Raw genomic sequence first — 24,011 nt, 5'->3', positions numbered from 1 at the left:
AACGTACAAAATGTCAACAGGACCAGGGATTCCCAGCCAGTCTCCCATGCCGGTACTGGCCCGGCCTCAAGCTGCTTAGCAGCTGCGATCTGACGAGGGCATGCATATTCAGCTTAGAATGGCCGTTGACGGAAGTGTGCCATCTCTGACGTTTTTTTCAAGAAGGATAAACTCGGAAGGGCAAGCTTGGAAATAAAACGTACAAAATGTTAACAGGACCAGGGATTCCCAGCCAGTCTCCCATGCCGGAACTGGCCCGGCCTCAGGCTGCTTAGCAGCTGCGATCTGACGAGGGCATGCATATTTAGCTTAGAATGGCCATTGACGGAAGTGTGCAATCTCTGACGTTCTTTTCAAGAAGGATAAACTCGGAAGGGCAAGCTTGGAAATAAAACGTACAAAATGTCAACAGGACCAGGGATTCCCAGCCAGTCTCCCATGCCGGTACTGGCCCGGCCTCAAGCTGCTTAGCGGCTGCGATCTGACGAGGGCATGCATATTCAGCTTAGAATGGCCGTTGACGGAAGCGTGCCATCTCTGACGTTCTTTTCAAGAAGGATAAACTCGGAAGGGCAAGCTTGGAAATAAAACGTACAAAATGTCAACAGGACGAGGGATTCCCAGCCAGTCTCCTATGCCGGTACTGGCCCGGCCTCAAGCTGCTTAGCGGCTGCGATGTGACGAGGGAATGCATATTCAGCTTAGAATGGCCGTTGACGGACGCGTGCCATCTCTGACGTTCTTTTCAAGAAGGATAAACTCGGAAGGGCAAGCTTGGAAAAAAAACGTACAAAATGTCAACAGGACCAGGGATTCCCAGCCAGTCTCCCATGCCGGTACTGGCCCGGCCTCAAGCTGCTTAGTGGCTGCGATCTGACGAGGGCAGGCATATTCAGCTTAGAATGGCCGTTGACAGAAGCGTGCCATCTCTGACGTTTTTTTCAAGAAGGATAAACTCGGAAGGGCAAGCTTGGAAAAAAAACGTACAAAATGTCAACAGGACCAGGGATTCCCAGCCAGTCTCCTATGCCGGTACTGGCCCGGCCTCAAGCTGCTTAGCGGCTGCGATGTGACGAGGGAATGCATATTCAGCTTAGAATGGCCGTTGACGGAAGCGTGCCATCTCTGACGTTCTTTTCAAGAAGGATAAACTCGGAAGGGCAAGCTTGGAAAAAAAATGTACAAAATGTCAACAGGACCAGGGATTCCCAGCCAGTCTCCTATGCCGGTACTGGCCCGGCTTCAAGCTGCTTAGCGGCTGCGATGTGACGAGGGAATGCATATTCAGCTTAGAATGGCCGTTGACGGACGCGTGCCATCTCTGACGTTCTTTTCAAGAAGGATAAACTCGGAAGGGCAAGCTTGGAAAAAAAACATACAAAATGTCAACAGGACCAGGGATTCCCAGCCAGTCTCCCATGCCGGTACTGGCCCGGCCTCAAGCTGCTTAGCGGCTGCGATCTGACGAGGGCATGCATATTCAGCTTAGAATGGCCGTTGACGGAAGCGTGCCATCTCTGACGTTCTTTTCAAGAAGGATAAACTCGGAAGGGCAAGCTTGGAAATAAAACGTACAAAATGTCAACAGGACCAGGGATTCCCAGCCAGTCTCCCATGCCGGTACTGGCCCGGCCTCAAGCTGCTTAGCGGCTGCGATCTGACGAGGGCATGCATATTCAGCTTAGAATGGCCGTTGACGGAAGCGTGTCATCTCTGACGTTCTTTTCAAGAAGGATAAACTCGGAAGGGCAAGCTTGGAAAAAAAATGTACAAAATGTCAACAGGACCAGGGATTCCCAGCCAGTCTCCTATGCCGGTACTGGCCCGGCCTCAAGCTGCTTAGCGGCTGCGATGTGACGAGGGAATGCATATTCAGCTTAGAATGGCCGTTGACGGACGCGTGCCATCTCTGACGTTCTTTTCAAGAAGGATAAACTCGGAAGGGCAAGCTTGGAAAAAAAACGTACAAAATGTCAACAGGACCAGGGATTCCCAGCCAGTCTCCCATGCCGGTACTGGCCCGGCCTCAAGCTGCTTAGTGGCTGCGATCTGACGAGGGCAGGCATATTCAGCTTAGAATGGCCGTTGACAGAAGCGTGCCATCTCTGACGTTTTTTTCAAGAAGGATAAACTCGGAAGGGCAAGCTTGGAAAAAAAACGTACAAAATGTCAACAGGACCAGGGATTCCCAGCCAGTCTCCCATGCCGGTACTGGCCCGGCCTCCGGCTGCTTAGCGGCTGCGATCTGATGAGGGCATGCATATTCAGCTTAGAAGGGCCATTGACGGAAGTGTGCCATCTCTGACGTTCTTTTCAAGAAGGATAAACTCGGAAGGGCAAGCTTGGAAATAAAACGTACAAAATGTCAACAGGACCAGGGATTCCCAGCCAGTCTCCCATGCCGGTACTGGCCCGGCCTCAAGCTGCTTAGCAGCTGCGATCTGACGAGGGCATGCATATTCAGCTTAGAATGGCCGTTGACGGAAGTGTGCCATCTCTGACGTTTTTTTCAAGAAGGATAAACTCGGAAGGGCAAGCTTGGAAATAAAACGTACAAAATGTTAACAGGACCAGGGATTCCCAGCCAGTCTCCCATGCCGGAACTGGCCCGGCCTCAGGCTGCTTAGCAGCTGCGATCTGACGAGGGCATGCATATTTAGCTTAGAATGGCCATTGACGGAAGTGTGCAATCTCTGACGTTCTTTTCAAGAAGGATAAACTCGGAAGGGCAAGCTTGGAAATAAAACGTACAAAATGTCAACAGGACCAGGGATTCCCAGCCAGTCTCCCATGCCGGTACTGGCCCGGCCTCAAGCTGCTTAGCGGCTGCGATCTGACGAGGGCATGCATATTCAGCTTAGAATGGCCGTTGACGGAAGCGTGCCATCTCTGACGTTCTTTTCAAGAAGGATAAACTCGGAAGGGCAAGCTTGGAAATAAAACGTACAAAATGTCAACAGGACGAGGGATTCCCAGCCAGTCTCCTATGCCGGTACTGGCCCGGCCTCAAGCTGCTTAGCGGCTGCGATGTGACGAGGGAATGCATATTCAGCTTAGAATGGCCGTTGACGGACGCGTGCCATCTCTGACGTTCTTTTCAAGAAGGATAAACTCGGAAGGGCAAGCTTGGAAAAAAAACGTACAAAATGTCAACAGGACCAGGGATTCCCAGCCAGTCTCCCATGCCGGTACTGGCCCGGCCTCAAGCTGCTTAGTGGCTGCGATCTGACGAGGGCAGGCATATTCAGCTTAGAATGGCCGTTGACAGAAGCGTGCCATCTCTGACGTTTTTTTCAAGAAGGATAAACTCGGAAGGGCAAGCTTGGAAAAAAAACGTACAAAATGTCAACAGGACCAGGGATTCCCAGCCAGTCTCCTATGCCGGTACTGGCCCGGCCTCAAGCTGCTTAGCGGCTGCGATGTGACGAGGGAATGCATATTCAGCTTAGAATGGCCGTTGACGGAAGCGTGCCATCTCTGACGTTCTTTTCAAGAAGGATAAACTCGGAAGGGCAAGCTTGGAAAAAAAATGTACAAAATGTCAACAGGACCAGGGATTCCCAGCCAGTCTCCTATGCCGGTACTGGCCCGGCTTCAAGCTGCTTAGCGGCTGCGATGTGACGAGGGAATGCATATTCAGCTTAGAATGGCCGTTGACGGACGCGTGCCATCTCTGACGTTCTTTTCAAGAAGGATAAACTCGGAAGGGCAAGCTTGGAAAAAAAACATACAAAATGTCAACAGGACCAGGGATTCCCAGCCAGTCTCCCATGCCGGTACTGGCCCGGCCTCAAGCTGCTTAGCGGCTGCGATCTGACGAGGGCATGCATATTCAGCTTAGAATGGCCGTTGACGGAAGCGTGCCATCTCTGACGTTCTTTTCAAGAAGGATAAACTCGGAAGGGCAAGCTTGGAAATAAAACGTACAAAATGTCAACAGGACCAGGGATTCCCAGCCAGTCTCCCATGCCGGTACTGGCCCGGCCTCAAGCTGCTTAGCGGCTGCGATCTGACGAGGGCATGCATATTCAGCTTAGAATGGCCGTTGACGGAAGCGTGTCATCTCTGACGTTCTTTTCAAGAAGGATAAACTCGGAAGGGCAAGCTTGGAAAAAAAATGTACAAAATGTCAACAGGACCAGGGATTCCCAGCCAGTCTCCTATGCCGGTACTGGCCCGGCCTCAAGCTGCTTAGCGGCTGCGATGTGACGAGGGAATGCATATTCAGCTTAGAATGGCCGTTGACGGACGCGTGCCATCTCTGACGTTCTTTTCAAGAAGGATAAACTCGGAAGGGCAAGCTTGGAAAAAAAACGTACAAAATGTCAACAGGACCAGGGATTCCCAGCCAGTCTCCCATGCCGGTACTGGCCCGGCCTCAAGCTGCTTAGTGGCTGCGATCTGACGAGGGCAGGCATATTCAGCTTAGAATGGCCGTTGACAGAAGCGTGCCATCTCTGACGTTTTTTTCAAGAAGGATAAACTCGGAAGGGCAAGCTTGGAAAAAAAACGTACAAAATGTCAACAGGACCAGGGATTCCCAGCCAGTCTCCCATGCCGGTACTGGCCCGGCCTCCGGCTGCTTAGCGGCTGCGATCTGATGAGGGCATGCATATTCAGCTTAGAAGGGCCATTGACGGAAGTGTGCCATCTCTGACGTTCTTTTCAAGAAGGATAAACTCGGAAGGGCAAGCTTGGAAATAAAACGTACAAAATGTCAACAGGACCAGGGATTCCCAGCCAGTCTCCCATGCCGGTACTGGCCCGGCCTCAAGCTGCTTAGCAGCTGCGATCTGACGAGGGCATGCATATTCAGCTTAGAATGGCCGTTGACGGAAGTGTGCCATCTCTGACGTTTTTTTCAAGAAGGATAAACTCGGAAGGGCAAGCTTGGAAATAAAACGTACAAAATGTTAACAGGACCAGGGATTCCCAGCCAGTCTCCCATGCCGGAACTGGCCCGGCCTCAGGCTGCTTAGCAGCTGCGATCTGACGAGGGCATGCATATTTAGCTTAGAATGGCCATTGACGGAAGTGTGCAATCTCTGACGTTCTTTTCAAGAAGGATAAACTCGGAAGGGCAAGCTTGGAAATAAAACGTACAAAATGTCAACAGGACCAGGGATTCCCAGCCAGTCTCCCATGCCGGTACTGGCCCGGCCTCAAGCTGCTTAGCGGCTGCGATCTGACGAGGGCATGCATATTCAGCTTAGAATGGCCGTTGACGGAAGCGTGCCATCTCTGACGTTCTTTTCAAGAAGGATAAACTCGGAAGGGCAAGCTTGGAAATAAAACGTACAAAATGTCAACAGGACGAGGGATTCCCAGCCAGTCTCCCATGCTGGTACTGGCCCAGCCTCAAGCTGCTTAGCGGCTGCGATCTGACGAGGGCATGCATATTCATCTTAGAATGGCCGTTGACGGAAGCGTGCCATCTCTGACGTTCTTTTCAAGAAGGATAAACTCGGAAGGGCAAGCTTGGAAAAAAAATGTACAAAATGTCAACAGGACCAGGGATTCCCAGCCAGTCTCCTATGCCGGTACTGGCCCGGCTTCAAGCTGCTTAGCGGCTGCGATGTGACGAGGGAATGCATATTCAGCTTAGAATGGCCGTTGACGGACGCGTGCCATCTCTGACGTTCTTTTCAAGAAGGATAAACTCGGAAGGGCAAGCTTGGAAAAAAAACGTACAAAATGTCAACAGGACCAGGGATTCCCAGCCAGTCTCCCATGCCGGTACTGGCCCGGCCTCAAGCTGCTTAGTGGCTGCGATCTGACGAGGGCAGGCATATTCAGCTTAGAATGGCCGTTGACAGAAGCGTGCCATCTCTGACGTTTTTTTCAAGAAGGATAAACTCGGAAGGGCAAGCTTGGAAAAAAAACGTACAAAATGTCAACAGGACCAGGGATTCCCAGCCAGTCTCCCATGCCGGTACTGGCCCGGCCTCTGGCTGCTTAGCGGCTGCGATCTGATGAGGGCATGCATATTCAGCTTAGAAGGGCCATTGACGGAAGTGTGCCATCTCTGACGTTCTTTTCAAGAAGGATAAACTCGGAAGGGCAAGCTTGGAAATAAAACGTACAAAATGTCAACAGGACCAGGGATTCCCAGCCAGTCTCCCATGCTGGTACTGGCCCGGCCTCAAGCTGCTGCGATCTGACGAGGGCATGCATATTCAGCTTAGAATGGCCGTTGACGGAAGCGTGCCATCTCTGACGTTCTTTTCAAGAAGGATAAACTCGGAAGGGCAAGCTTGGAAAAAAAATGTACAAAATGTCAACAGGACCAGGGATTCCCAGCCAGTCTCCTATGCCGGTACTGGCCCGGCCTCAAGCTGCTTAGCGGCTGCGATGTGACGAGGGAATGCATATTCAGCTTAGAATGGCCGTTGACGGACGCGTGCCATCTCTGACGTTCTTTTCAAGAAGGATAAACTCGGAAGGGCAAGCTTGGAAAAAAAACGTACAAAATGTCAACAGGACCAGGGATTCCCAGCCAGTCTCCCATGCCGGTACTGGCCCGGCCTCAAGCTGCTTAGTGGCTGCGATCTGACGAGGGCAGGCATATTCAGCTTAGAATGGCCGTTGACAGAAGCGTGCCATCTCTGACGTTTTTTTCAAGAAGGATAAACTCGGAAGGGCAAGCTTGGAAAAAAAACGTACAAAATGTCAACAGGACCAGGGATTCCCAGCCAGTCTCCCATGCCGGTACTGGCCCGGCCTCCGGCTGCTTAGCGGCTGCGATCTGATGAGGGCATGCATATTCAGCTTAGAAGGGCCATTGACGGAAGTGTGCCATCTCTGACGTTCTTTTCAAGAAGGATAAACTCGGAAGGGCAAGCTTGGAAATAAAACGTACAAAATGTCAACAGGACCAGGGATTCCCAGCCAGTCTCCCATGCCGGTACTGGCCCGGCCTCAAGCTGCTTAGCAGCTGCGATCTGACGAGGGCATGCATATTCAGCTTAGAATGGCCGTTGACGGAAGTGTGCCATCTCTGACGTTTTTTTCAAGAAGGATAAACTCGGAAGGGCAAGCTTGGAAATAAAACGTACAAAATGTTAACAGGACCAGGGATTCCCAGCCAGTCTCCCATGCCGGAACTGGCCCGGCCTCAGGCTGCTTAGCAGCTGCGATCTGACGAGGGCATGCATATTTAGCTTAGAATGGCCATTGACGGAAGTGTGCAATCTCTGACGTTCTTTTCAAGAAGGATAAACTCGGAAGGGCAAGCTTGGAAATAAAACGTACAAAATGTCAACAGGACCAGGGATTCCCAGCCAGTCTCCCATGCCGGTACTGGCCCGGCCTCAAGCTGCTTAGCGGCTGCGATCTGACGAGGGCATGCATATTCAGCTTAGAATGGCCGTTGACGGAAGCGCGCCATCTCTGACGTTCTTTTCAAGAAGGATAAACTCGGAAGGGCAAGCTTGGAAATAAAACGTACAAAATGTCAACAGGACGAGGGATTCCCAGCCAGTCTCCCATGCTGGTACTGGCCCAGCCTCAAGCTGCTTAGCGGCTGCGATCTGACGAGGGCATGCATATTCATCTTAGAATGGCCGTTGACGGAAGCGTGCCATCTCTGACGTTCTTTTCAAGAAGGATAAACTCGGAAGGGCAAGCTTGGAAAAAAAATGTACAAAATGTCAACAGGACCAGGGATTCCCAGCCAGTCTCCTATGCCGGTACTGGCCCGGCTTCAAGCTGCTTAGCGGCTGCGATGTGACGAGGGAATGCATATTCAGCTTAGAATGGCCGTTGACGGACGCGTGCCATCTCTGACGTTCTTTTCAAGAAGGATAAACTCGGAAGGGCAAGCTTGGAAAAAAAACGTACAAAATGTCAACAGGACCAGGGATTCCCAGCCAGTCTCCCATGCCGGTACTGGCCCGGCCTCAAGCTGCTTAGTGGCTGCGATCTGACGAGGGAAGGCATATTCAGCTTAGAATGGCCGTTGACAGAAGCGTGCCATCTCTGACGTTTTTTTCAAGAAGGATAAACTCGGAAGGGCAAGCTTGGAAAAAAAACGTACAAAATGTCAACAGGACCAGGGATTCCCAGCCAGTCTCCCATGCCGGTACTGGCCCGGCCTCTGGCTGCTTAGCGGCTGCGATCTGATGAGGGCATGCATATTCAGCTTAGAAGGGCCATTGACGGAAGTGTGCCATCTCTGACGTTCTTTTCAAGAAGGATAAACTCGGAAGGGCAAGCTTGGAAATAAAACGTACAAAATGTCAACAGGACCAGGGATTCCCAGCCAGTCTCCCATGCTGGTACTGGCCCGGCCTCAAGCTGCTGCGATCTGACGAGGGCATGCATATTCAGCTTAGAATGGCCGTTGACGGAAGCATGCCATCTCTGACGTTCTTTTCAAGAAGGATAAACTCGGAAGGGCAAGCTTGGAAAAAAAACGTACAAAATGTCAACAGGACCAGGGATTCCCAGCCAGTCTCCCATGCCGGCACTGGCCCGGCCTCAAGCTGCTTAGCAGCTGCGATCTGACGAGGGCATGCATATTCAGCTTAGAATGGCCGTTGACGGAAGCGTGCCATCTCTGACGTTTTTTTCAAGAAGGATAAACTCGGAAGGGCAAGCTTGGAAAAAAAACGTACAAAATGTCAACAGGACCAGGGATTCCCAGCCAGTCTCCCATGCCGGTACTGGCCCAGCCTCAAGCTGCTTAGCGGCTGCGATCTGACGAGGGCATGCATATTCAGCTTAGAATGGCCGTTGACGGAAGCGTGCCATCTCTGACGTTTTTTTCAAGAAGGATAAACTCGGAAGGGCAAGCTTGGAAATAAAACGTACAAAATGTCAACAGGACCAGGGATTCCCAGCCAGTCTCCCATGCCGGTACTGGCCCGGCCTCAAGCTGCTGCGATCTGACGAGGGCATGCATATTCAGCTTAGAATGGCCGTTGACGGAAGCGTGCCATCTCTGACGTTCTTTTCAAGAAGGATAAACTCGGAAGGGCAAGCTTGGAAAAAAAACATTCAAAATGTCAACAGGACCAGGGATTCCCAGCCAGTCTCCCATGCCGGTACTGGCCCGGCCTCAAGCTGCTTAGCGGCTGCGATCTGACGAGGGAATGCATATTCAGCTTAGAATGGCCGTTGACAGAAGCGTGCCATCTCTGACGTTCTTTTCAAGAAGGATAAACTCGGAAGGGCAAGCTTGGAAATAAAACGTACAAAATGTCAACAGGACCAGGGATTCCCAGCCAGTCTCCCATGCCGGTACTGGCCCGGCCTCAAGCTGCTTAGCGGCTGCGATCTGACGAGGGCATGCATATTCAGCTTAGAATGGCCGTTGACGGAAGCGTGCCATCTCTGACGTTTTTTTCAAGAAGAATAAACTCGGAAGGGCAAGCTTGGAAAAAAACGTACAAAATGTCAACAGGACCAGGGATTCCCAGCCAGTCTCCCATGCCAGTACTGCCCCGGCCTCAAGCTGCTTAGCGGCTGCGATCTGACGAGGGCAGGCATATTCAGCTTAGAATGGCCGTTGACGGAAGCGTGCCATCTCTGACGTTTTTTTCAAGAAGGATAAACTCGGTAGGGCAAGCTTGGAAAAAAAACGTACAAAATGTCAACAGGACCAGGGATTCCCAGCCAGTCTTCCATGCCGGTACTGGCCCGGCCTCAGGCTGCTTAGCAGCTGCGATCTGACGAGGGCATGCATATTTAGCTTAGAATGGCCATTGACGGAAGTGTGCAATCTCTGACGTTCTTTTCAAGAAGGATAAACTCGGAAGGGCAAGCTTGGAAATAAAACGTACAAAATGTCAACAGGACCAGGGATTCCCAGCCAGTCTCCCATGCCGGTACTGGCCCGGCCTCAAGCTGCTGCGATCTGACAAGGGCATGCATATTCAGCTTAGAATGGCCATTGACGGAAGTGTGCCATCTCTGACGTTCTTTTCAAGAAGGATAAACTCGGAAGGGCAAGCTTGGAAAAAAAACGTACAAAATGTCAACACGACCAGGGATTCCCAGCCAGTCTCCCATGCCAGTACTGGCCCAGCCTCAAGCTGCTTAGCGGCTGCAATCTGACAAGGGCATGCATATTCAGCTTAGAATGGCCATTGACGGAAGTGTGCCATCTCTGACGTTCTTTTCAAGAAGGATAAACTCGGAAGGGCAAGCTTGGAAATAAAACGTACAAAATGTCAACAGGACCAGGGATTCCCAGCCAGTCTCCCATGCCGGTACTGGCCCGGCCTCAAGCTGCTTAGCGGCTGCAATCTGACGAGGGCATGCATATTCAGCTTAGAATGGCCGTTGACAGAAGCGTGCCATCTCTGACGTTTTTTTCAAGAAGGATAAACTCGGAAGTGCAAGCTTGGAAATAAAACATACAAAATGTTAACAGGACCAGGGATTCCCAGCCAGTCTCCCATGCCGGTACTGGCCCGGCCTCAAGCTGCTTAGCAGCTGCAATCTGACAAGGGCATGCATATTCAGCTTAGAATGGCCGTTGACAGGAGCGTGCCATCTCTGACGTTCTTTTCAAGAAGGATAAACTCGGAAGGGCAAGCTTGGAAATAAAACGTACAAAATGTCAACAGGACCAGGGATTCCCAGCCAGTCTCCCATGCCGGTACTGGCCCGGCCTCAAGCTGCTGCGATGTGACGAGGGCATGCATATTCAGCTTAGAATGGCCGTTGACGGAAGCGTGCCATCTCTGACGTTCTTTTCAAGAAGGATAAACTCGGAAGGGCAAGCTTGGAAAAAAAACGTACAAAATGTCAACAGGACCAGGGATTCCCAGCCAGTCTCCCATGCCGGTACTGGCCCGGCCTCAAGCTGCTTAGCGGCTGCGATCTGACGAGGGCATGCATATTCAGCTTAGAATGGCCGTTGACGGAAGCGTGCCATCTCTGACGTTCTTTTCAAGAAGGATAAACTCGGAAGGGCAAGCTTGGAAATAAAACGTACAAAATGTCAACAGGACCAGGGATTCCCAGCCAGTCTCCCATGCTGGTACTGGCCCGGCCTCAAGCTGCTTAGCGGCTGCGATCTGACGAGGGCATGCATATTCATCTTAGAATGGCCGTTGACGGAAGCGTGCCATCTCTGACGTTCTTTTCAAGAAGGATAAACTCGGAAGGGCAAGCTTGGAAAAAAAATGTACAAAATGTCAACAGGACCAGGGATTCCCAGCCAGTCTCCTATGCCGGTACTGGCCCGGCTTCAAGCTGCTTAGCGGCTGCGATGTGACGAGGGAATGCATATTCAGCTTAGAATGGCCGTTGACGGACGCGTGCCATCTCTGACGTTCTTTTCAAGAAGGATAAACTCGGAAGGGCAAGCTTGGAAAAAAAACATACAAAATGTCAACAGGACCAGGGATTCCCAGCCAGTCTCCCATGCCGGTACTGGCCCGGCCTCAAGCTGCTTAGCGGCTGCGATCTGACGAGGGCATGCATATTCAGCTTAGAATGGCCGTTGACGGAAGCGTGCCATCTCTGACGTTCTTTTCAAGAAGGATAAACTCGGAAGGGCAAGCTTGGAAATAAAACGTACAAAATGTCAACAGGACCAGGGATTCCCAGCCAGTCTCCCATGCCGGTACTGGCCCGGCCTCAAGCTGCTTAGCGGCTGCGATCTGACGAGGGCATGCATATTCTGCTTAGAATGGCCGTTGACGGAAGCGTGTCATCTCTGACGTTCTTTTCAAGAAGGATAAACTCGGAAGGGAAAGCTTGGAAAAAAAATGTACAAAATGTCAACAGGACCAGGGATTCCCAGCCAGTCTCCTATGCCGGTACTGGCCCGGCCTCAAGCTGCTTAGCGGCTGCGATGTGACGAGGGAATGCATATTCAGCTTAGAATGGCCGTTGACGGACGCGTGCCATCTCTGACGTTCTTTTCAAGAAGGATAAACTCGGAAGGGCAAGCTTGGAAAAAAAACGTACAAAATGTCAACAGGACCAGGGATTCCCAGCCAGTCTCCCATGCCGGTACTGGCCCGGCCTCAAGCTGCTTAGCGGCTGCAATCTGACGAGGGCATGCATATTCAGCTTAGAATGGCCGTTGACAGAAGCGTGCCATCTCTGACGTTTTTTTCAAGAAGGATAAACTCGGAAGGGCAAGCTTGGAAATAAAACATACAAAATGTTAACAGGACCAGGGATTCCCAGCCAGTCTCCCATGCCGGTACTGGCCCGGCCTCAAGCTGCTTAGCAGCTGCAATCTGACAAGGGCATGCATATTCAGCTTAGAATCGCCGTTGACAGGAGCGTGCCCTCTCTGACGTTCTTTTCAAGAAGGATAAACTCGGAAGGGCAAGCTTGGAAATAAAACGTACAAAATGTCAACAGGACCAGGGATTCCCAGCCAGTCTCCCATGCCGGTACTGGCCCGGCCTCAAGCTGCTGCGATGTGACGAGGGCATGCATATTCAGCTTAGAATGGCCGTTGACGGAAGCGTGCCATCTCTGACGTTCTTTTCAAGAAGGATAAACTCGGAAGGGCAAGCTTGGAAAAAAAACGTACAAAATGTCAACAGGACCAGGGATTCCCAGCCAGTCTCCCATGCCGGTACTGGCCCGGCCTCAAGCTGCTTAGCGGCTGCGATCTGACGAGGGCATGCATATTCAGCTTAGAATGGCCGTTGACGGAAGCGTGCCATCTCTGACGTTCTTTTCAAGAAGGATAAACTCGGAAGGGCAAGCTTGGAAATAAAACGTACAAAATGTCAACAGGACCAGGGATTCCCAGCCAGTCTCCCATGCTGGTACTGGCCCGGCCTCAAGCTGCTTAGCGGCTGCGATCTGACGAGGGCATGCATATTCATCTTAGAATGGCCGTTGACGGAAGCGTGCCATCTCTGACGTTCTTTTCAAGAAGGATAAACTCGGAAGGGCAAGCTTGGAAAAAAAACATACAAAATGTCAACAGGACCAGGGATTCCCAGCCAGTCTCCTATGCCGGTACTGGCCCGGCTTCAAGCTGCTTAGCGGCTGCGATGTGACGAGGGAATGCATATTCAGCTTAGAATGGCCGTTGACGGACGCGTGCCATCTCTGACGTTCTTTTCAAGAAGGATAAACTCGGAAGGGCAAGCTTGGAAAAAAAACATACAAAATGTCTACAGGACCAGGGATTCCCAGCCAGTCTCCCATGCCGGTACTGGCCCGGCCTCAAGCTGCTTAGCGGCTGCGATCTGACGAGGGCATGCATATTCAGCTTAGAATGGCCGTTGACGGAAGCGTGCCATCTCTGACGTTCTTTTCAAGAAGGATAAACTCGGAAGGGCAAGCTTGGAAATAAAACGTACAAAATGTCAACAGGACCAGGGATTCCCAGCCAGTCTCCCATGCCGGTACTGGCCCGGCCTCAAGCTGCTTAGCGGCTGCGATCTGACGAGGGCATGCATATTCAGCTTAGAATGGCCGTTGACAGAAGCGTGTCATCTCTGACGTTCTTTTCAAGAAGGATAAACTCGGAAGGGCAAGCTTGGAAAAAAAATGTACAAAATGTCAACAGGACCAGGGATTCCCAGCCAGTCTCCTATGCCGGTACTGGCCTGGCCTCAAGCTGCTTAGCGGCTGCGATGTGACGAGGGAATGCATATTGAGCTTAGAATGGCCGTTGACGGACGCGTGCCATCTCTGACGTTCTTTTCAAGAAGGATAAACTCGGAAGGGCAAGCTTGGAAAAAAAACGTACAAAATGTCAACAGGACCAGGGATTCCCAGCCAGTCTCCCATGCCGGTACTGGCCCGGCCTCAAGCTGCTTAGTGGCTGCGATCTGACGAGGGCAGGCATATTCAGCTTAGAATGGCCGTTGACAGAAGCGTGCCATCTCTGACGTTTTTTTCAAGAAGGATAAACTCGGAAGGGCAAGCTTGGAAAAAAAACGTACAAAATGTCAACAGGACCAGGGATTCCCAGCCAGTCTCCCATGCCGGTACTGGCCCGGCCTCCGGCTGCTTAGCGGCTGCGATCTGATGAGGGCATGCATATTCAGCTTAGAAGGGCCATTGACGGAAGTGTGCCATCTCTGACGTTCTTTTCAAGAAGGATAAACTCGGAAGGGCAAGCTTGGAAATAAAACGTACAAAATGTCAACAGGACCAGGGATTCCCAGCCAGTCTCCCATGCCGGTACTGGCCCGGCCTCAAGCTGCTTAGCAGCTGCGATCTGACGAGGGCATGCATATTCAGCTTAGAATGGCCGTTGACGGAAGTGTGCCATCTCTGACGTTTTTTTCAAGAAGGATAAACTCGGAAGGGCAAGCTTGGAAATAAAACGTACAAAATGTTAACAGGACCAGGGATTCCCAGCCAGTCTCCCATGCCGGTACTGGCCCGGCCTCAGGCTGCTTAGCAGCTGCGATCTGACGAGGGCATGCATATTTAGCTTAGAATGGCCATTGACGGAAGTGTGCAATCTCTGACGTTCTTTTCAAGAAGGATAAACTCGGAAGGGCAAGCTTGGAAATAAAACGTACAAAATGTCAACAGGACCAGGGATTCCCAGCCAGTCTCCCATGCCAGTACTGGCCCGGCCTCAAGCTGCTTAGCGGCTGCGATCTGACGAGGGCATGCATATTCAGCTTAGAATGGCCGTTGACGGAAGCGTGCCATCTCTGACGTTCTTTTCAAGAAGGATAAACTCGGAAGGGCAAGCTTGGAAATAAAACGTACAAAATGTCAACAGGACCAGGGATTCCCAGTCAGTCTCCCATGCTGGTACTGGCCCAGCCTCAAGCTGCTTAGCGGCTGCGATCTGACGAGGGCATGCATATTCATCTTAGAATGGCCGTTGACGGAAGCGTGCCATCTCTGACGTTCTTTTCAAGAAGGATAAACTCGGAAGGGCAAGCTTGGAAAAAAAATGTACAAAATGTCAACAGGACCAGGGATTCCCAGCCAGTCTCCTATGCCGGTACTGGCCCGGCTTCAAGCTGCTTAGCGGCTGCGATGTGACGAGGGAATGCATATTCAGCTTAGAATGGCCGTTGACGGACGCGTGCCATCTCTGACGTTCTTTTCAAGAAGGATAAACTCGGAAGGGCAAGCTTGGAAAAAAAACGTACAAAATGTCAACAGGACCAGGGATTCCCAGCCAGTCTCCCATGCCGGTACTGGCCCGGCCTCAAGCTGCTTAGTGGCTGCGATCTGACGAGGGCAGGCATATTCAGCTTAGAATGGCCGTTGACAGAAGCGTGCCATCTCTGACGTTTTTTTCAAGAAGGATAAACTCGGAAGGGCAAGCTTGGAAAAAAAACGTACAAAATGTCAACAGGACCAGGGATTCCCAGCCAGTCTCCCATGCCGGTACTGGCCCGGCCTCTGGCTGCTTAGCGGCTGCGATCTGATGAGGGCATGCATATTCAGCTTAGAAGGGCCATTGACGGAAGTGTGCCATCTCTGACGTTCTTTTCAAGAAGGATAAACTCGGAAGGGCAAGCTTGGAAATAAAACGTACAAAATGTCAACAGGACCAGGGATTCCCAGCCAGTCTCCCATGCTGGTACTGGCCCGGCCTCAAGCTGCTGCGATCTGACGAGGGCATGCATATTCAGCTTAGAATGGCCGTTGACGGAAGCGTGCCATCTCTGACGTTCTTTTCAAGAAGGATAAACTCGGAAGGGCAAGCTTGGAAAAAAAACGTACAAAATGTCAACAGGACCAGGGATTCCCAGCCAGTCTCCCATGCCGGCACTGGCCCGGCCTCAAGCTGCTTAGCAGCTGCGATCTGACGAGGGCATGCATATTCAGCTTAGAATGGCCGTTGACGGAAGCGTGCCATCTCTGACGTTTTTTTCAAAAAGGATAAACTCGGAAGGGCAAGCTTGGAAAAAAAACGTACAAAATGTCAACAGGACCAGGGATTCCCAGCCAGTCTCCCATGCCGGTACTGGCCCAGCCTCAAGCTGCTTAGCGGCTGCGATCTGACGAGGGCATGCATATTCAGCTTAGAATGGCCGTTGACGGAAGCGTGCCATCTCTGACGTTTTTTTCAAGAAGGATAAACTCGGAAGGGCAAGCTTGGAAATAAAACGTACAAAATGTCAACAGGACCAGGGATTCCCAGCCAGTCTCCCATGCCGGTACTGGCCCGGCCTCAAGCTGCTGCGATCTGACGAGGGCATGCATATTCAGCTTAGAATGGCCGTTGACGGAAGCGTGCCATCTCTGACGTTCTTTTCAAGAAGGATAAACTCGGAAGGGCAAGCTTGGAAAAAAAACATTCAAAATGTCAACAGGACCAGGGATTCCCAGCCAGTCTCCCATGCCGGTACTGGCCCGGCCTCAAGCTGCTTAGCGGCTGCGATCTGACGAGGGAATGCATATTCAGCTTAGAATGGCCGTTGACAGAAGCGTGCCATCTCTGACGTTCTTTTCAAGAAGGATAAACTCGGAAGGGCAAGCTTGGAAATAAAACGTACAAAATGTCAACAGGACCAGGGATTCCCAGCCAGTCTCCCATGCCGGTACTGGCCCGGCCTCAAGCTGCTTAGCGGCTGCGATCTGACGAGGGCATGCATATTCAGCTTAGAATGGCCGTTGACGGAAGCATGCCATCTCTGACGTTTTTTTCAAGAAGAATAAACTCGGAAGGGCAAGCTTGGAAAAAAACGTACAAAATGTCAACAGGACCAGGGATTCCCAGCCAGTCTCCCATGCCAGTACTGCCCCGGCCTCAAGCTGCTTAGCGGCTGCGATCTGACGAGGGCAGGCATATTCAGCTTAGAATGGCCGTTGACGGAAGCGTGCCATCTCTGACGTTTTTTTCAAGAAGGATAAACTCGGTAGGGCAAGCTTGGAAAAAAAACGTACAAAATGTCAACAGGACCAGGGATTCCCAGCCAGTCTTCCATGCCGGTACTGGCCCGGCCTCAGGCTGCTTAGCAGCTGCGATCTGACGAGGGCATGCATATTTAGCTTAGAATGGCCATTGACGGAAGTGTGCAATCTCTGACGTTCTTTTCAAGAAGGATAAACTCGGAAGGGCAAGCTTGGAAATAAAACGTACAAAATGTCAACAGGACCAGGGATTCCCAGCCAGTCTCCCATGCCGGTACTGGCCCGGCCTCAAGCTGCTGCGATCTGACAAGGGCATGCATATTCAGCTTAGAATGGCCATTGACGGAAGTGTGCCATCTCTGACGTTCTTTTCAAGAAGGATAAACTCGGAAGGGCAAGCTTGGAAAAAAAACGTACAAAATGTCAACACGACCAGGGATTCCCAGCCAGTCTCCCATGCCAGTACTGGCCCAGCCTCAAGCTGCTTAGCGGCTGCAATCTGACAAGGGCATGCATATTCAGCTTAGAATGGCCATTGACGGAAGTGTGCCATCTCTGACGTTCTTTTCAAGAAGGATAAACTCGGAAGGGCAAGCTTGGAAATAAAACGTACAAAATGTCAACAGGACCAGGGATTCCCAGCCAGTCTCCCATGCCGGTACTGGCCCGGCCTCAAGCTGCTTAGCGGCTGCAATCTGACGAGGGCATGCATATTCAGCTTAGAATGGCCGTTGACAGAAGCGTGCCATCTCTGATGTTTTTTTCAAGAAGGATAAACTCGGAAGGGCAAGCTTGGAAATAAAACATACAAAATGTTAACAGGACCAGGGATTCCCAGCCAGTCTCCCATGCCGGTACTGGCCCGGCCTCAAGCTGCTTAGCAGCTGCAATCTGACAAGGGCATGCATATTCAGCTTAGAATGGCCGTTGACAGGAGCGTGCCATCTCTGACGTTCTTTTCAAGAAGGATAAACTCGGAAGGGCAAGCTTGGAAATAAAACGTACAAAATGTCAACAGGACCAGGGATTCCCAGCCAGTCTCCCATGCCGGTACTGGCCCGGCCTCAAGCTGCTGCGATGTGACGAGGGCATGCATATTCAGCTTAGAATGGCCGTTGACGGAAGCGTGCCATCTCTGACGTTCTTTTCAAGAAGGATAAACTCGGAAGGGCAAGCTTGGAAAAAAAACGTACAAAATGTCAACAGGACCAGGGATTCCCAGCCAGTCTCCCATGCCGGTACTGGCCCGGCCTCAAGCTGCTTAGCGGCTGCGATCTGACGAGGGCATGCATATTCAGCTTAGAATGGCCGTTGACGGAAGCGTGCCATCTCTGACGTTCTTTTCAAGAAGGATAAACTCGGAAGGGCAAGCTTGGAAATAAAACGTACAAAATGTCAACAGGACCAGGGATTCCCAGCCAGTCTCCCATGCTGGTACTGGCCCGGCCTCAAGCTGCTTAGCGGCTGCGATCTGACGAGGGCATGCATATTCATCTTAGAATGGCCGTTGACGGAAGCGTGCCATCTCTGACGTTCTTTTCAAGAAGGATAAACTCGGAAGGGCAAGCTTGGAAAAAAAATGTACAAAATGTCAACAGGACCAGGGATTCCCAGCCAGTCTCCTATGCCGGTACTGGCCCGGCTTCAAGCTGCTTAGCGGCTGCGATGTGACGAGGGAATGCATATTCAGCTTAGAATGGCCGTTGACGGACGCGTGCCATCTCTGACGTTCTTTTCAAGAAGGATAAACTCGGAAGGGCAAGCTTGGAAAAAAAACATACAAAATGTCAACAGGACCAGGGATTCCCAGCCAGTCTCCCATGCCGGTACTGGCCCGGCCTCAAGCTGCTTAGCGGCTGCGATCTGACGAGGGCATGCATATTCAGCTTAGAATGGCCGTTGACGGAAGCGTGCCATCTCTGACGTTCTTTTCAAGAAGGATAAACTCGGAAGGGCAAGCTTGGAAATAAAACGTACAAAATGTCAACAGGACCAGGGATTCCCAGCCAGTCTCCCATGCCGGTACTGGCCCGGCCTCAAGCTGCTTAGCGGCTGCGATCTGACGAGGGCATGCATATTCAGCTTAGAATGGCCGTTGACAGAAGCGTTTCATCTCTGACGTTCTTTTCAAGAAGGATAAACTCGGAAGGGCAAGCTTGGAAAAAAAATGTACAAAATGTCAACAGGACCAGGGATTCCCAGCCAGTCTCCTATGCCGGTACTGGCCCGGCCTCAAGCTGCTTAGCGGCTGCGATGTGACGAGGGAATGCATATTCAGCTTAGAATGGCCGTTGACGGACGCGTGCCATCTCTGATGTTCTTTTCAAGAAGGATAAACTCGGAAGGGCAAGCTTGGAAAAAAAACGTACAAAATGTCAACAGGACCAGGGATTCCCAGCCAGTCTCCCATGCCGGTACTGGCCCGGCCTCAAGCTGCTTAGTGGCTGCGCTCTGACGAGGGCAGGCATATTCAGCTTAGAATGGCCGTTGACAGAAGCGTGCCATCTCTGACGTTTTTTTCAAGAAGGATAAACTCGGAAGGGCAAGCTTGGAAAAAAAACGTACAAAATGTCAACAGGACCAGGGATTCCCAGCCAGTCTCCCATGCCGGTACTGGCCCGGCCTCCGGCTGCTTAGCGGCTGCGATCTGATGAGGGCATGCATATTCAGCTTAGAAGGGCCATTGACGGAAGTGTGCCATCTCTGACGTTCTTTTCAAGAAGGATAAACTCGGAAGGGCAAGCTTGGAAATAAAACGTACAAAATGTCAACAGGACCAGGGATTCCCAGCCAGTCTCCCATGCCGGTACTGGCCCGGCCTCAAGCTGCTTAGCAGCTGCGATCTGACGAGGGCATGCATATTCAGCTTAGAATGGCCGTTGACGGAAGTGTGCCATCTCTGACGTTTTTTTCAAGAAGGATAAACTCGGAAGGGCAAGCTTGGAAATAAAACGTACAAAATGTTAACAGGACCAGGGATTCCCAGCCAGTCTCCCATGCCGGTACTGGCCCGGCCTCAGGCTGCTTAGCAGCTGCGATCTGACGAGGGCATGCATATTTAGCTTAGAATGGCCATTGACGGAAGTGTGCAATCTCTGACGTTCTTTTCAAGAAGGATAAACTCGGAAGGGCAAGCTTGGAAATAAAACGTACAAAATGTCAACAGGACCAGGGATTCCCAGCCAGTCTCCCATGCCGGTACTGGCCCGGCCTCAAGCTGCTTAGCGGCTGCGATCTGACGAGGGCATGCATATTCAGCTTAGAATGGCCGTTGACGGAAGCGTGCCATCTCTGACGTTCTTTTCAAGAAGGATAAACTCGGAAGGGCAAGCTTGGAAATAAAACGTACAAAATGTCAACAGGACCAGGGATTCCCAGCCAGTCTCCCATGCTGGTACTGGCCCAGCCTCAAGCTGCTTAGCGGCTGCGATCTGACGAGGGCATGCATATTCATCTTAGAATGGCCGTTGACGGAAGCGTGCCATCTCTGACGTTCTTTTCAAGAAGGATAAACTCGGAAGGGCAAGCTTGGAAAAAAAATGTACAAAATGTCAACAGGACCAGGGATTCCCAGCCAGTCTCCTATGCCGGTACTGGCCCGGCTTCAAGCTGCTTAGCGGCTGCGATGTGACGAGGGAATGCATATTCAGCTTAGAATGGCCGTTGACGGACGCGTGCCATCTCTGACGTTCTTTTCAAGAAGGATAAACTCGGAAGGGCAAGCTTGGAAAAAAAACGTACAAAATGTCAACAGGACCAGGGATTCCCAGCCAGTCTCCCATGCCGGTACTGGCCCGGCCTCAAGCTGCTTAGTGGCTGCGATCTGACGAGGGCAGGCATATTCAGCTTAGAATGGCCGTTGACAGAAGCGTGCCATCTCTGACGTTTTTTTCAAGAAGGATAAACTCGGAAGGGCAAGCTTGGAAAAAAAACGTACAAAATGTCAACAGGACCAGGGATTCCCAGCCAGTCTCCCATGCCGGTACTGGCCCGGCCTCTGGCTGCTTAGCGGCTGCGATCTGATGAGGGAATGCATATTCAGCTTAGAAGGGCCATTGACGGAAGTGTGCCATCTCTGACGTTCTTTTCAAGAAGGATAAACTCGGAAGGGCAAGCTTGGAAATAAAACGTACAAAATGTCAACAGGACCAGGGATTCCCAGCCAGTCTCCCATGCTGGTACTGGCCCGGCCTCAAGCTGCTGCGATCTGACGAGGGCATGCATATTCAGCTTAGAATGGCCGTTGACGGAAGCGTGCCATCTCTGACGTTCTTTTCAAGAAGGATAAACTCGGAAGGGCAAGCTTGGAAAAAAAACGTACAAAATGTCAACAGGACCAGGGATTCCCAGCCAGTCTCCCATGCCGGCACTGGCCCGGCCTCAAGCTGCTTAGCAGCTGCGATCTGACGAGGGCATGCATATTCAGCTTAGAATGGCCGTTGACGGAAGCGTGCCATCTCTGACGTTTTTTTCAAGAAGGATAAACTCGGAAGGGCAAGCTTGGAAAAAAAACGTACAAAATGTCAACAGGACCAGGGATTCCCAGCCAGTCTCCCATGCCGGTACTGGCCCAGCCTCAAGCTGCTTAGCGGCTGCGATCTGACGAGGGCATGCATATTCAGCTTAGAATGGCCGTTGACGGAAGCGTGCCATCTCTGACGTTTTTTTCAAGAAGGATAAACTCGGAAGGGCAAGCTTGGAAATAAAACGTACAAAATGTCAACAGGACCAGGGATTCCCAGCCAGTCTCCCATGCCGGTACTGGCCCGGCCTCAAGCTGCTGCGATCTGACGAGGGCATGCATATTCAGCTTAGAATGGCCGTTGACGGAAGCGTGCCATCTCTGACGTTCTTTTCAAGAAGGATAAACTCGGAAGGGCAAGCTTGGAAAAAAAACATTCAAAATGTCAACAGGACCAGGGATTCCCAGCCAGTCTCCCATGCCGTTACTGGCCCGGCCTCAAGCTGCTTAGCGGCTGCGATCTGACGAGGGAATGCATATTCAGCTTAGAATGGCCGTTGACAGAAGCGTGCCATCTCTGACGTTCTTTTCAAGAAGGATAAACTCGGAAGGGCAAGCTTGGAAATAAAACGTACAAAATGTCAACAGGACCAGGGATTCCCAGCCAGTCTCCCATGCCGGTACTGGCCCGGCCTCAAGCTGCTGCGATGTGACGAGGGCATGCATATTCAGCTTAGAATGGCCGTTGACGGAAGCGTGCCATCTCTGACGTTCTTTTCAAGAAGGATAAACTCGGAAGGGCAAGCTTGGAAAAAAAACGTACAAAATGTCAACAGGACCAGGGATTCCCAGCCAGTCTCCCATGCCGGTACTGGCCCGGCCTCAAGCTGCTTAGCGGCTGCGATGTGACGAGGGCATGCATATTCAGCTTAGAATGGCCGTTGACGGAAGCGTGCCATCTCTGACGTTCTTTTCAAGAAGGATAAACTCGGAAGGGCAAGCTTGGAAATAAAACGTACAAAATGTCAACAGGACCAGGGATTCCCAGCCAGTCTCCCATGCTGGTACTGGCCCGGCCTCAAGCTGCTTAGCGGCTGCGATCTGACGAGGGCATGCATATTCATCTTAGAATGGCCGTTGACGGAAGCGTGCCATCTCTGACGTTCTTTTCAAGAAGGATAAACTCGGAAGGGCAAGCTTGGAAAAAAAATGTACAAAATGTCAACAGGACCAGGGATTCCCAGCCAGTCTCCTATGCCGGTACTGGCCCGGCTTCAAGCTGCTTAGCGGCTGCGATGTGACGAGGGAATGCATATTCAGCTTAGAATGGCCGTTGACGGACGCGTGCCATCTCTGACGTTCTTTTCAAGAAGGATAAACTCGGAAGGGCAAGCTTGGAAAAAAAACATACAAAATGTCAACAGGACCAGGGATTCCCAGCCAGTCTCCCATGCCGGTACTGGCCCGGCCTCAAGCTGCTTAGCGGCTGCGATCTGACGAGGGCATGCATATTCAGCTTAGAATGGCCGTTGACGGAAGCGTGCCATCTCTGACGTTCTTTTCAAGAAGGATAAACTCGGAAGGGCAAGCTTGGAAATAAAACGTACAAAATGTCAACAGGACCAGGGATTCCCAGCCAGTCTCCCATGCCGGTACTGGCCCGGCCTCAAGCTGCTTAGCGGCTGCGATCTGACGAGGGCATGCATATTCAGCTTAGAATGGCCGTTGACGGAAGCGTGTAATCTCTGACGTTCTTTTCAAGAAGGATAAACTCGGAAGGGCAAGCTTGGAAAAAAAATGTACAAAATGTCAACAGGACCAGGGATTCCCAGCCAGTCTCCTATGCCGGTACTGGCCCGGCCTCAAGCTGCTTAGCGGCTGCGATGTGACGAGGGAATGCATATTCAGCTTAGAATGGCCGTTGACGGACGCGTGCCATCTCTGACGTTCTTTTCAAGAAGGATAAACTCGGAAGGGCAAGCTTGGAAAAAAAAACGTACAAAATGTCAACAGGACCAGGGATTCCCAGCCAGTCTCCCATGCCGGTACTGGCCCGGCCTCAAGCTGCTTAGTGGCTGCGATCTGACGAGGGCAGGCATATTCAGCTTAGAATGGCCGTTGACAGAAGCGTGCCATCTCTGACGTTTTTTTCAAGAAGGATAAACTCGGAAGGGCAAGCTTGGAAAAAAAACGTACAAAATGTCAACAGGACCAGGGATTCCCAGCCAGTCTCCTATGCCGGTACTGGCCCGGCCTCAAGCTGCTTAGCGGCTGCGATGTGACGAGGGAATGCATATTCAGCTTAGAATGGCCGTTGACGGAAGCGTGCCATCTCTGACGTTCTTTTCAAGAAGGATAAACTCGGAAGGGCAAGCTTGGAAAAAAAATGTACAAAATGTCAACAGGACGAGGGATTCCCAGCCAGTCTCCTATGCCGGTACTGGCCCGGCTTCAAGCTGCTTAGCGGCTGCGATGTGACGAGGGAATGCATATTCAGCTTAGAATGGCCGTTGACGGACGCGTGCCATCTCTGACGTTCTTTTCAAGAAGGATAAACTCGGAAGGGCAAGCTTGGAAAAAAAACATACAAAATGTCAACAGGACCAGGGATTCCCAGCCAGTCTCCCATGCCGGTACTGGCCCGGCCTCAAGCTGCTTAGCGGCTGCGATCTGACGAGGGCATGCATATTCAGCTTAGAATGGCCGTTGACGGAAGCGTGCCATCTCTGACGTTCTTTTCAAGAAGGATAAACTCGGAAGGGCAAGCTTGGAAATAAAACGTACA

General features: G+C 51.4%; 40 pseudogenes; all 40 read right to left on the bottom strand.

Moving 5' to 3' along the window:
- Positions 1-403: 403 nt before the first annotated feature.
- LOC141053163 (5S ribosomal RNA) lies at positions 404-522 on the bottom strand (annotated as a pseudogene).
- A 273-nt stretch (positions 523-795) lies between these two features.
- On the bottom strand, positions 796-914 carry LOC141057219 (5S ribosomal RNA; annotated as a pseudogene).
- Positions 915-1,383: 469 nt separating this feature from the next.
- Positions 1,384-1,502, bottom strand: LOC141053158 (5S ribosomal RNA; annotated as a pseudogene).
- Positions 1,503-1,579: 77 nt separating this feature from the next.
- On the bottom strand, positions 1,580-1,698 carry LOC141053152 (5S ribosomal RNA; annotated as a pseudogene).
- A 273-nt stretch (positions 1,699-1,971) lies between these two features.
- On the bottom strand, positions 1,972-2,090 carry LOC141057210 (5S ribosomal RNA; annotated as a pseudogene).
- A 273-nt stretch (positions 2,091-2,363) lies between these two features.
- On the bottom strand, positions 2,364-2,482 carry LOC141055821 (5S ribosomal RNA; annotated as a pseudogene).
- Positions 2,483-2,755: 273 nt separating this feature from the next.
- LOC141053143 (5S ribosomal RNA) lies at positions 2,756-2,874 on the bottom strand (annotated as a pseudogene).
- A 273-nt stretch (positions 2,875-3,147) lies between these two features.
- Positions 3,148-3,266, bottom strand: LOC141057202 (5S ribosomal RNA; annotated as a pseudogene).
- Positions 3,267-3,735: 469 nt separating this feature from the next.
- Positions 3,736-3,854, bottom strand: LOC141053137 (5S ribosomal RNA; annotated as a pseudogene).
- A 77-nt stretch (positions 3,855-3,931) lies between these two features.
- On the bottom strand, positions 3,932-4,050 carry LOC141053133 (5S ribosomal RNA; annotated as a pseudogene).
- Positions 4,051-4,323: 273 nt separating this feature from the next.
- Positions 4,324-4,442, bottom strand: LOC141057193 (5S ribosomal RNA; annotated as a pseudogene).
- A 273-nt stretch (positions 4,443-4,715) lies between these two features.
- Positions 4,716-4,834, bottom strand: LOC141055814 (5S ribosomal RNA; annotated as a pseudogene).
- A 273-nt stretch (positions 4,835-5,107) lies between these two features.
- LOC141053128 (5S ribosomal RNA) lies at positions 5,108-5,226 on the bottom strand (annotated as a pseudogene).
- A 469-nt stretch (positions 5,227-5,695) lies between these two features.
- Positions 5,696-5,814, bottom strand: LOC141057186 (5S ribosomal RNA; annotated as a pseudogene).
- A 657-nt stretch (positions 5,815-6,471) lies between these two features.
- On the bottom strand, positions 6,472-6,590 carry LOC141057183 (5S ribosomal RNA; annotated as a pseudogene).
- Positions 6,591-6,863: 273 nt separating this feature from the next.
- On the bottom strand, positions 6,864-6,982 carry LOC141055808 (5S ribosomal RNA; annotated as a pseudogene).
- A 273-nt stretch (positions 6,983-7,255) lies between these two features.
- Positions 7,256-7,374, bottom strand: LOC141053126 (5S ribosomal RNA; annotated as a pseudogene).
- A 1,825-nt stretch (positions 7,375-9,199) lies between these two features.
- LOC141053121 (5S ribosomal RNA) lies at positions 9,200-9,318 on the bottom strand (annotated as a pseudogene).
- A 76-nt stretch (positions 9,319-9,394) lies between these two features.
- LOC141058464 (5S ribosomal RNA) lies at positions 9,395-9,513 on the bottom strand (annotated as a pseudogene).
- A 1,237-nt stretch (positions 9,514-10,750) lies between these two features.
- LOC141053116 (5S ribosomal RNA) lies at positions 10,751-10,869 on the bottom strand (annotated as a pseudogene).
- Positions 10,870-11,338: 469 nt separating this feature from the next.
- Positions 11,339-11,457, bottom strand: LOC141053110 (5S ribosomal RNA; annotated as a pseudogene).
- A 1,049-nt stretch (positions 11,458-12,506) lies between these two features.
- LOC141053105 (5S ribosomal RNA) lies at positions 12,507-12,625 on the bottom strand (annotated as a pseudogene).
- Positions 12,626-13,290: 665 nt separating this feature from the next.
- Positions 13,291-13,409, bottom strand: LOC141053101 (5S ribosomal RNA; annotated as a pseudogene).
- Positions 13,410-13,682: 273 nt separating this feature from the next.
- Positions 13,683-13,801, bottom strand: LOC141057176 (5S ribosomal RNA; annotated as a pseudogene).
- Positions 13,802-14,074: 273 nt separating this feature from the next.
- On the bottom strand, positions 14,075-14,193 carry LOC141055802 (5S ribosomal RNA; annotated as a pseudogene).
- Positions 14,194-14,466: 273 nt separating this feature from the next.
- LOC141059258 (5S ribosomal RNA) lies at positions 14,467-14,585 on the bottom strand (annotated as a pseudogene).
- A 469-nt stretch (positions 14,586-15,054) lies between these two features.
- LOC141057168 (5S ribosomal RNA) lies at positions 15,055-15,173 on the bottom strand (annotated as a pseudogene).
- Positions 15,174-16,410: 1,237 nt separating this feature from the next.
- Positions 16,411-16,529, bottom strand: LOC141053091 (5S ribosomal RNA; annotated as a pseudogene).
- Positions 16,530-16,605: 76 nt separating this feature from the next.
- LOC141058387 (5S ribosomal RNA) lies at positions 16,606-16,724 on the bottom strand (annotated as a pseudogene).
- A 1,237-nt stretch (positions 16,725-17,961) lies between these two features.
- LOC141053087 (5S ribosomal RNA) lies at positions 17,962-18,080 on the bottom strand (annotated as a pseudogene).
- A 469-nt stretch (positions 18,081-18,549) lies between these two features.
- LOC141053081 (5S ribosomal RNA) lies at positions 18,550-18,668 on the bottom strand (annotated as a pseudogene).
- Positions 18,669-18,745: 77 nt separating this feature from the next.
- Positions 18,746-18,864, bottom strand: LOC141053073 (5S ribosomal RNA; annotated as a pseudogene).
- Positions 18,865-19,137: 273 nt separating this feature from the next.
- Positions 19,138-19,256, bottom strand: LOC141058570 (5S ribosomal RNA; annotated as a pseudogene).
- Positions 19,257-19,529: 273 nt separating this feature from the next.
- Positions 19,530-19,648, bottom strand: LOC141055796 (5S ribosomal RNA; annotated as a pseudogene).
- Positions 19,649-19,921: 273 nt separating this feature from the next.
- LOC141053066 (5S ribosomal RNA) lies at positions 19,922-20,040 on the bottom strand (annotated as a pseudogene).
- Positions 20,041-20,509: 469 nt separating this feature from the next.
- LOC141057161 (5S ribosomal RNA) lies at positions 20,510-20,628 on the bottom strand (annotated as a pseudogene).
- Positions 20,629-22,641: 2,013 nt separating this feature from the next.
- Positions 22,642-22,760, bottom strand: LOC141053056 (5S ribosomal RNA; annotated as a pseudogene).
- A 77-nt stretch (positions 22,761-22,837) lies between these two features.
- LOC141053050 (5S ribosomal RNA) lies at positions 22,838-22,956 on the bottom strand (annotated as a pseudogene).
- Positions 22,957-23,230: 274 nt separating this feature from the next.
- Positions 23,231-23,349, bottom strand: LOC141057153 (5S ribosomal RNA; annotated as a pseudogene).
- A 469-nt stretch (positions 23,350-23,818) lies between these two features.
- On the bottom strand, positions 23,819-23,937 carry LOC141053046 (5S ribosomal RNA; annotated as a pseudogene).
- Between the last annotated feature and the right edge of the window lie 74 nt (positions 23,938-24,011).

Source organism: Dendrobates tinctorius, unplaced genomic scaffold (genome assembly GCF_039654945.1).
Source record: "Dendrobates tinctorius isolate UK_male_01 unplaced genomic scaffold, ASM3965494v1 ptg000011l, whole genome shotgun sequence".
Taxonomy (NCBI): Eukaryota; Metazoa; Chordata; class Amphibia; order Anura; family Dendrobatidae; genus Dendrobates; species Dendrobates tinctorius.
The sequence above is the reverse complement of the archived record's forward strand: the minus strand, read 5'-3'. Positions and strand labels throughout refer to the sequence as shown.